General features: G+C 39.6%; 1 long non-coding RNA gene across 1 annotated transcript; it reads right to left on the minus strand.

Moving 5' to 3' along the window:
• Positions 1 to 213: 213 nt before the first annotated feature.
• LOC108408846 (uncharacterized) lies at positions 214 to 10,892 on the minus strand. The gene is made up of 3 exons (XR_001856085.3): positions 9,737 to 10,892; positions 1,011 to 1,183; positions 214 to 674 (listed from the first exon to the last, which is right to left on the minus strand). It is a non-coding gene; the product is annotated as an uncharacterized lncRNA (long non-coding RNA).
• Between the last annotated feature and the right edge of the window lie 463 nt (positions 10,893 to 11,355).

Here is an 11,355-nt window from a genome sequence, read left to right on the forward strand (position 1 = left end):
TATAAAAAATCATAAATCCATGTACAAAAAAGTGAAAGATAGTAGTAGAATAATTGGCATCCCAAAGTGATAGAGAGGGTACAAAAGCTTAGGAGACTAATGGCCTTTTTGTGCACTAATATTATTTCTCCTGATGGAGTTACAGCCCATGTTCTCCTTGTAAATTATTGCCAAGATAATCAGGATGTTATTTTTGATTTATTTATTATTTGGATAAGAAAAGTACAACACCCAGTAATTTTCAGAGAGTTTGAAATCTAAATAGAGAAGAGAGAAGAAATATAACAGCAAACAATACAAAATAGAATAATAAATAGAACATTTGAATCATAGTTTGCGACTACAAAGAATTCTCAGTATTTCATTTAATAAAGACATATCCTTAAATTTTAGGTTGCATGCTTTAGGCTTTATTGATGGAGGAGTTTGGAGAAGGGAAGTACAGTTTGAGTGGCACTAGTTTAGAAACTCTTCATTCAGGGCTGATTTTTAAGTGGGCCTTGAAAAATGGCAAGGGGATGATGTTGACCTAGAATGTTTGCAGCCTCTGAAATGGCTTAACACTGGCAGAAACATCTTTCAAAACATTTATTTAGGCACCAAAGTTACAGTGTCTGCAATTGGAAGGACTTTTGTTTCCCCTCCATTGGTCCACTGGTTCTGCAGAACATCTTCTGTGAAATGAGAGATAAAATATACACATGTTATCTGAGTATTAAATTTGAGTGGATGGAATATCAGAATCACTCTTGGTGACTTTAAAAAAAATTAAGAGAATTTCTCAGGCCTACTGAAACAAAATGTACAAAGGGGTGAAGAATTTAGATTTTTTACAAGCCCGATGTAAATCTGGTGGATCAGATTGTAGAATTACTAGATTTTAAGTTAAAGTATATTATTACTCTATTTGTTAAGAAGGTTTTGTTTAAACTGACAGCAAACAATGCCATGTTGGACAACAATTCTAACAGGGCTTGTTGGACATGGTAGCAGAAGTGTCAGAAACTCACCCTCAGTCTCTCCTCTTCGCAAAGTTCCTTGCAGTCCTTTACAAGGCTCCTTGAACCCTTCCTAGTCCTTCTGGAGTGCCCCAGTATATCCCAGCATTTACTTGATAGAGAAGATGGAGAGTAAAGTATTTCACACTGTGTTAAAGAGGACCATTGGGAAAGTGATACAGGTTCTAGGAAGAAAGACACAAATCATCTGAGTAATAGAGTAATAAATAAGACCAGAATTACAAAATGGAAAGATTTGAAAAGAATAATCCTCCTTTAACTACTTTTGCTCTAAACAAATTACTACTATACAATTAGCTTGAATTTAAAACTCATTCAAAAGTCGCCTTATCTGATATCTTGATTGGGTGGTAGTTGCATGAGTGTATACATATGTCAAAATTCATCAAGCTGTACACTAAGATATGTGAACTTTATTGCATGTTCCTCAATAGAAAAAATAAAAATAAATAAAATAACCAGTACAACCATTAAAATAAGGTACAATAAATTAATGCTTAAAGCTGTTTTTTTTTTAATTTACATTGAAACATGTGGCTCTCTTCCCACTTCTCTACCATCTCCCTAACACCAAAGCTACCAACTGTAAGCCTCACAAATTTGATTCTTGGAAGGCAGTACAGCACAGAGAAGACAAGTAGTGACTCTATAGCATCATACTACACTGATGGACAGTGACTGTAATGCGGTACTAGGGGGATAATGGGGGGAATCTAGTAATCACAATGCTGCTCATGTAATTGTGTATTAATGATACCAAAAAAAAAACAAAAGATGCAGGCCCAAGGATTAATTAAAGTCTGCAAAAGCAAAAAAAAATTCGAATCTTGGCATTCTTTAATATTTCAAATGTTGGTATAACAGAATTTCAGGTATCCTGGAAGCTGGAATGAAGAGTATTTGGCCAAAAAGGCTTGAGAGGCACAACAAAAATTGCACCAAGTAGGCAATACATTATATTGCTTAAATAAGACCCTACAGGCATGACTCTTACCAGGCAAATACCATAACACTTAACTACTGATCCTACACTTTACAGAAAACAAAAATGTTGCAAAGAGTGAGCCCTAATACTTGTTACAAGTAGGAAATACTATACACATTGATTCAGTCATTCATGTGACAATTGCTGAGAGTCTTCCTTGTGCCAGGAATTATATGCTGGAGATTGTGCCAAGATTAAATAACACTATTAATTGCATAGTCTGTAAGTGGAAATAAATGTAAACAAATATTGGCAACATCCTATGACAAGTGCTAGAATAATAAGATATAGCGGTTTACCCAAAAGGAGAGGGTAATCAACACTTCCTTGGGAATGTGTGGAAAGAATTAAGAGTAGATAAGATATTCAAAATATATCTAGAAGAGTAAGTAAAGTGTGTTTACATGACCTGGGGAGGGAATAAAAGAGGATTCTAGCCTAATGGATGTTTCACCACCATCCTTCTGATCTAGATATTAATGCTGGAAGATTTCTCTTTCATCAAATGCTGCAAAACCACTTAACTTGCTGTTCCCAGGGTTCATAAAATTACCAAGCCATTAGAAATTGGGTGATCTGTTCATAATGGGGTTGCTTTGTATGAGAGTCAGCAAAATCTTGGAAAATGGACAAATGTCTTTTCTGCTGAAGAATCCATAAACAACATGCAGGCATCTATGGATGCAAAACTTCCCATCAACAGCTACATGAGCAATAGCTAACAAGGAGCCTCAGCACAAGAGATGTGGTCACCAAAACGGCAACAGAACCTCAGCAGACATCAGCTTAGCTCCTTCGCGACAAACTGGGTTTGAAAAACGAGTGATAGTGGTTCACTTGATGTTAATTTGCTGGCCTCATCTACTGTCCTTTCCTTCTAAGTGGACCTCTTTGAGTAACCACATGATTCATCCTCAAATTAATGACTGCTACTACCACCACCAAGGATGGATAGACCGAGGAGTTTGATACTCTTATTTCCAGCTTACTGTTATGGTACATAGTCTATGTTCTATTTCCGTCAAAGTACTTTACTTGAATCTTAAGAGTCTTTGGTTCTCTCCGTAGACTGCTGACTCTTGAAATAAAAAATCCTGTTTTCAAAATTACTGCTTTTGTTGATGGATCTAAAAGCCTATTCTAGAATTCAAAAATGAAATGTTGGCTGTTTCTTTCTCCAAATGCTTGCAGTCTACAATTCTAATTCTCTTCAGAGCAGTGAAAGCCTCTGACCAGTTTCCAACTGGGCAGAGATTAGAATGAAATTAACACTTCTAAATAGTATCTCACTACATTCGTCCAGGTACAAAGGGAACCAGGGAGATCTGGGTGGAGCACTTAGACTATCCGCTGTATTTGCTGTACTTAAAACAACCTCTTAGGTAGGTGTTATCCCCCTCATATCATAAATATACTTTTTAAGATTTAGGTTTACCCATGGTCACAGTTAGTGAGTTGAATTAAACCCAAGTCCTCTAACTTCAAGTCTAGTGCATTTCAAGTTTGCTCTACACATGAAACTAACCAGGAATAATGTGGCTCCATTTTCCACATTGCCTGTGTATGACTCCTTAACACAAAAATTCAGATTTATCACAGGCCAAATAATAATAATGGCTAACATTTATTAATAGGTTACTATTTATCAGTTACTATGCTATGCACTTTACATGAGTTAATTCTTGTTATCCTTTAAACAACCTTATGAAGTTGTTGTTATTATTAATTCCATTTGAAACCTGAGTCAAGTGGGGCTTATAGAGCTTAACTCTCCCCAAACCAAAAGGTAGTAAGTGTTGGAGTCTGAACATGAACTTAGGCCTGATTCCAAAGTCCATGCTTTTAATGATTTTCCTATACTACCTTTATAGGTAAAGAGAGTAAAATTCTAACATACATCATCAAGAAATAAACATCGCTAAAGAAGGCATTTTTCTTTTCTAGTTCTGTTCTCTGCCAAAAGTATTGGAAAACAACTTTGTTATGACACCATTCAAAGTAGGAATTACATTATCTGAAGCACCACTATTTGTACATACTTTTATGATGTCACATTAGCTCTTATTAATCCTAATTTCCCAAGATAAGTCATCCTAAAGCATCATGAATTATCAATGAAAACTAACTTTATGGAAAAATGTGGGCTTTTGACAGATAGCCTTTTCCTGTCGCAACAGTCTGTCACATTTAATACAAAAAATATCCAAGTTAATGTCCACTATATATTTTAAACCTTCCTTTGGATGTCTCACTAAACAGGATTTCATCATTATACTATATGAGATATATTCAGTATTTGATGTTAAATATTTGATTTATTCAGTGAATATTTTTGCATACCTACAATGATGCAGGCTGCAGTGTTGCATTAAATATTAAGGACTAGACATCTGGTGAGCCAAACAGATACATTCCTGCCCTCATGAAACTTGAGCCTCGAATGAAGATAGCCAATAAACAAAAATAAACAAATTTAAAGTTACAACTTCGATAAGTGCCCCAAAGAGAAAGTATGTGATGCCTTGAGGGTCTCTAACAGAAGGATTTAATAGGGGAGAAGGGTCTGAGAAAGCTTTCCTAAGGAAGTCACAGTTGAACAGAGTCCAAGCTAAGTAAGTGGGGGTGGGGCAGAAGGAAGAGCATGGCAGTTCGAGGGAAAAGCACAGGGAATCTATGCTGGGAAGAGAATGGAGTACAAGGCATACAGGAAACTGGAAACTGGACAACTTGACTGGTACGAAAGAAGAGAGAGAGAGAGAAAGGATGGTTCTGGGGTGGCTTGAGAGAAAACAGAACCAAGCCAAATAGGGCTGGTCTTCATCCTGTGGATAAGGAGATGATAAAGGGTTTAGGGAGTTGGGGACACTCGTAAAATGGTTAGAGGATGATTGAATACCAAACATGCTTTAGAAGCAGTAGATAAGGTATTTTTCTAGAAAATGGTAGAGACTTAATAACCCAGGTGCCATTTCCTTCTTACCAGGGAAGGAAAAGCCTAAGGGTCTTCCTTTCCTCTCCCTTCCCCAGAGAGGATTTCTTTATATTTCAGAATGACAATTCCTCTCTCTTTCTCTCTCTCTCCCTCTCTCTAATGGGGAGAAGGGGTAGATGTGTCAGCCACCCTATATAAGCTCCAGTTTTCTCATTTTCAGAGATCTTCTGGGTACCCTACAGCATGCACAGGTATACACTGAGCACGCATCACCTTAGCCTATTGGGAATTTGGTCACTGGTAACACAGGCTAAGACATTCTGTAAGTAATAAATGGTCTGTTTTCTGATCCAGAGATTTTGTCAGAATATACATAGGAGTATATATACATATATACATCACCTAAACTCCAGGCCTAATATAAATCCTACAAATACATTTCTAATAAAAAGCAGTTCACAAAGAAATATGTGAACTAGGCATCATAAACATGAACTATGAAAGAAAAATCATATCCACAAAGACTTCAGATATTAAAATTACAGTCACAGAACATAAAATACTAATGCCTTGGTGATTTTAAAAATTAGAGATAAACTCAAAAGTATATGTTCAGAGAATAGAAAGCTTTAAAGAATGACCAAGTAAATTTGCATACAAAAAAACCCCTGAACTTCCAAAAATAAGAAATACAGTAACCAAAATTTAAAAGTGAATCTGAGGTTTTTAGAATGGATAAGACTCAATTAAAGAGGGAATTCATGACTTAGAGAGAGGTCAAAAGAAATTATCCAGAATGCAGGACAAACTTATAAAAAAACTAGAAAATATGAAGAATAGATGAGAAAAACAGGAAAGTGAGATATCTAGCATATTAAATTAGAGCTCCAGAAGTAGTGAGAAGAGAGAATTACATATATAAGTATATATGGATAAAATTTTATATCTGTAATTTAATATATTTATAATGAATTTGATTATTTGATAATAGATCTTCTAAGAATTTTCCATAACTGATGAAAGATACTGAAACACAAATACAAGAATCTCAACAAATCCAAAGCAGAATAAAAAATTCATAGTAAAACTGCCAATTGTCAAAATAGAGGAGACTTTGGAAGGAAATAGAAACTTGAAGAGACAGGTCGGAGTATTTTTATGCTAGGCTTGATGAAAAGCAGGCAGTCACGTAGGAATGTGATAGGTTAAGGAGTAAATGTGCTGAAGTGAAGGAAGTTAGCAAGGACTATTTGGATTCAGGAGAGAAGGGCTAGGAGAGGCCAGAGTAACCTTCCCGTTGCTGCTGTTCTCAAACTCCTTCACCTTAAAATACTCATGCCATTGTCTTGCCAATGGGTTTCAGCTCCAGGCAAGTTCACTATGGATTCAGTGAGATGGAGGAATGACAATGGAACATTCTTGGGGTGAAGGGTTTGTTCCCCGGCTTGTTCCCCGGTGATAGGTCGAGCACTAGAATTACGTCTGTAATCCCAGTCTGCAGGTCTGTAATCCACCTCTGTCTCTGCCTTTGCCCAGAGCACTGGGCAGAGCTCTTTATATAGTGACTCAGTCAACAATAGCTCATGGCCTACAGGTGTGGAAGCAGTAGCCTAGCAGCAGGCCGGTAACATCATAAAGTAGTTTAGGTTCAGGTGAGGATCTTGGCCACAGGAACTTCCATTTTCCCCAAGGAAAATACGTAGAAAAAAGTTATAGAGATGTGCCTGACAATTTAAAATGCTGTTATTTTTATGTATAATTTAATATGTTAGCTTTTAAAAAGGATATTTTTTCACTATTTTCTTATCTTGATAAATGTTTATTTTCATATCTGATTTTATATTTTTATGTTTTCCTTTTTTTCCTGAGATAACCACAAACTGCAAAAGCTGCGGGCTCCGTGAAAAAACCTGGATCTGTCCTTGCCTCTGTTAAATTTCCCAAGGGAGACCACAGATGTCAGCCCTCGTAGAGTCACAGTCCTGGGAGGACACAGTTGGGAGCCTCTCCTTTGGGGCCCTTGCCACACAAATGTGAACATACAGAAATGAGTCTTCACCCTGACAATTTCAATCCCTGACTGATAAAGCTGCAGATATTGTCCTTCAACTTCCTTCTCACAGGAACATTTTTCTCTTCCTTTTTCACTTGTGACTTGAAACCCACTTTCATAATCACTTCCACTTTGCAACACCTGACCCAGTGCTTCTGGCTCCTACACTAATTTTCCTTCTTCAAAAGGAAAATTACTCATGACTTACTCCCAGCCATTCCTCAAAACCTTCACCCCAAAAACCACACCCTACTCACCAAACATGTCTTTATACTCCAAACCCCAAAGAAACAGCTAATGAAACCCTTATTCCACATCCCCCTGTCTCTTGAATCCTCCTCTCTGCTGGCTACTGCTGTGAGGGACTCATGTCCGATTGCTGTCCCTCCCAGAGCAAGCAAGTGCAGAGAAATCCCATTTCTTGACTGGCTCTCCTGAAAAAGAGAAGCAAAATTCCTTCCACCAAACCTTGGAACTGGGCTTTCAAGGGTTAGTAACACAGAAAGCAATGTTCTTTGTAGCTAGACTTGGCCTGACCCATGGAATCATAAAAATGAAAAAAATATTGCTTAATTACATTATTCAATTACTGCCTGGCTTAAGTGGGTTCTTTTGTTTGTTTGTTTGTTTTTGAGCAAACAGGAAACTTAACCACCATTCTCAACATTGCTTTTAAGGCAAATTGTGCTCTTGCTTTACAAATACCCGGCTTAATAAACGATTATTGAGCCACAAACTGTTGACACTTTGAGTAAGTGAACTATCACTTTTCAGTTTGTGAGGCTCAAACTCTTCTGCTATTTCTGTAACTGGAGCTGGTTGCTGGGTAAGCCAACACAGGATCTATCACCTAGGTGTCACTATGGCTAATTATTAAAATGAATCCAAGTACATGGTATTTACCATCCCTATGCCACCGTTATTTCTCTTTTTTGAAAGTGCCAAGTGGACCTTTATGAGATGCATTTAATTTCTGTAAGAAGATTGAGAAGCTGCAAGAATTCTCATCCCCTCATCCACTGCTGCTCCTTGCAGGGATCACCCCTTGTGTTCTGTTTCAAGTAGCCTATATCTGAGAACAGAGCAGGAACCCTGGAGGCGCAGAGCCTCCGTGTCTTCTAACGCTGCCTTGAGCCACTGCACTTCCTTATGGTCCTTTCGTTTTGATGTAAGGATGTAGAACTAAGCTTTAAGATAATGCTGAGACCTATGCCACTCAAGGTGTGGTCTTCAGACCAGTGCTGGTGTACAAAACTATTGCCAGTCAATGACAAAGTAAATACAGAAATTCAGAATGTGCATTAAAAAATATTCATAATCAGCTGGTATTGCTGCATCATGTCACATCTGAGCACACAGTCCCTGGACTTATTTCGTTAAACAAGGAATTCCCAGGCTGGGTGTTATTAAACTCACTTAGTTACATGTGATGTAAGCTGCAAATGGGGCATGCACAGTAAGACGCATACTGGTCTGCATCGGAGGCAGGGAAAGCTTAATGAATGAAGTTGGTAAGAGCTCGTGACCTCTGTAGAGCTGGCTCTGATTTCTGCGCAGTCTGAGTACCTGTCAGTTTTGCCATGCCCTCAGACTTCAGATCAGTGTAGTAGGGCTAAGGTGGGTCGGGTGCCAGCTGGGGTCCTATGCCACTGTAAACTGCCTCCTCGGAGTCTGTGGAGCCCGCGCCTTCCATCCAGCACAGCAGAAATAACCTGCCACGTGTGCAGCACTGATGTCCAAAAGAAAAGCCACACAGGGACATCTAGTGGCAAAGGGAAATCACCAAACTGCTCCAGAGGAGTCCAGGAATTTCCAAACCACAAGCTGCTTGGGGGCTTGAGATTCATTTACAGACCTTTACTTCACACCCTAGCAAGTTAGTCACTGCGTTTGAAGGCCAGCCAAGGTCAGAGTGATCTGTAGCATCTGAAATGGCAGTGGACCCCCTGGCCACTTGGTAGGCCACCAAACAAGGCGCCGTATAGCCAAGCGCAGCAAAGAGGGGAAGCAATAGGCGGGCTCCTCAGGCCCGTGCGCCGAGGAGAGAATGCAGATAGGAGGCCCTCATTTCATGGGCAGCTGCTTCAGTGCTCTCTGTCTGCTTGGCTATAAAATAGACCTGACCCTTGAGAGGTAGAAAAGATGCAAAGCTCCCCAAATAAACTGAATACATTAAAAACAGTCCTCCAGACTTGCTGATCTACAAATTAGCATCAGCAGAACCCTTAATGAGAGTTACTTGTGAGTTTCACAGCAAGATGACAACGCCAGATCAAAGCTACCCACCCAGACTGATAAAACGCAGCCCTTGGAAGAGGCAGCTTCTCCTAGGCTTGGATGGTGAGACTGAAGCTAAAATAGATACAGTTGCATTAGATTTTCATTGCCAAAAACTGAGTCTTTTCACAGGCAGACAGATGTGCAAATAAATTAAATTAGGTCTAAATTTGCTAGTAAAAATCATAATGGTTTTTATTACGAGGAAAATATTGGAAATCTATAACTACTGATTTTTGCCTCTTCCACACGTAGCAAGGTCAAATTTTACTTACTACAGTTCATGGCCCCTCAGGTAGTGTTTAAAAACTATCTAATTGATGTAATCTTGAAGTCCTTCCTTCAACCCACCTACTCCACCCATCTAACGACAAGAAAACTCTTTGAGTTGCCCATTTATGCTCACTAAAGCTCTTCTGATTATAGTTATCCATTGCAGTCAGACTCATATTACAGTCCAAACTACTCACCTGAACAATTTCTCACGTCAAGGTCTTCCTTCCCCAGATGAACTTGGGGCACAAGAAGAGGTGTATAGGGAGGTGAGCTCCAGTCCTGTCATGTAGTTCTGTCCTGGCTTCTGCTTCTCTGGTGGTTTCTCCTGCTCTCTGTCCTGTCCAGATCCACTCCAACTAGTCCACACTGGTGACGTCCATAGTCTGTTCTCTCAGTGCATTTAGCTCCTGGTATTAACTCCACCTTCTCGTCCAACCCCACCCCTTCTTAGGCCTCTAGCTCTACCATCCACCTACCATCCACCTGCACCCTCAGCCTCTACTGTAGCCCCCCCTCAAGGCCATCTCACTCTAGGGATCTCTGTGACTAGTCTGCCAGCTCTCAGCCATCCCACCAGGAACTTATCAGAACTCCCGGAAATGGTCTGTGAAAGTGAGACAAGAGGGGCTTAGGCACCTAATTCTGGACCTTCCCCTTTCAAGTCACATGACACGGAGATGCCATTCTTCTGTATCTCATATTGCACCGAGAGACCTGTGACATGCTCTCCTCCCAGAATCCACTATGGGAAGCAGGGTGTATTAGCTTCCTAGGGCCACTGAGGCAAATTAGCACAAATTCAGTGGCTTCAGACAAGAGAAATGTATTCTTTTCCAGGAGGCCAGAAATCAAGTTGCCGACAGGTGGGTTCCCTCTGGAGGCTCCGAGGGAGAATCTGCTCTGTGAGTCTCTCTTGCCGTCCACCAGCTCCAGCAACCCGGGGCGCTCCTTGGCCTTGGTCTGCATTACTCCGTCTTCTTGTTACCTTCCTCTCTAACTCTGGAGCTATTTCCCCTTCTCTCCTATGGATTTGCCATTGGCATTAGAGGCCATTCTAATGCAGAATAATGCTGTCTCCAACTCTTAAATTTAATTACATCTGCAAGATGATTTGTACACTGAAGGTCACATTATAGGTTCTGGGGGTTTGGACTTGTACCTATCTTTTTATGGGAAGGGCACTATTAAACCAACTATATGGGGCACACCCTCTCTGGGGCCTCTATCTTCTCACAAAGGTCAGCGGTGTGTAGGACCCCTCTGGGCATCTCCATAGCATTCCAAACCTAGATCTGAACCCCCTCCTTTTTGCACCAGAAGCATTGCTGGCTTCTTGCCCCTCTTCAGAGAGGAATTCACCTGTGTCATACTGGCTCTTGATGCTACTTCTGGGACTCTTGGTTCTAGAAGGTACCTATTTTCCTCTTCTCTAGGATGATAAAGTCTCAGCACAGGCACTACCAGCAAAAAACTGTGTGGTTCAAGAGAGATACTATGTTATTTGTGAAGACATTTTTAAAATACTATCTCCATTGTATATTTACAGACCCATAAGAGCAACTTATATTAAGATATTGGTCCCACATGACATCATAACAAAAACTTTAAAGGAGAAAGCCAGGCTTGGAACATAATATTTTACTATGAATAAGCATGCTAATAATAAGCACCCATTAATACATCTCAGCTTATATAAGTATTTTTAAATACTGTTTCTACAAAGTATTTTTAAAATATTAGTTCAACAGGCAGCATCTAATTCATTTAGGATTTAATAAACTGTAGTTCTAGATCTAGAAGAATTTGCTTACCT

Source organism: Manis javanica, chromosome 15, assembly GCF_040802235.1.
Source record: "Manis javanica isolate MJ-LG chromosome 15, MJ_LKY, whole genome shotgun sequence".
NCBI classification, from domain to species: domain Eukaryota; kingdom Metazoa; phylum Chordata; class Mammalia; order Pholidota; family Manidae; genus Manis; species Manis javanica.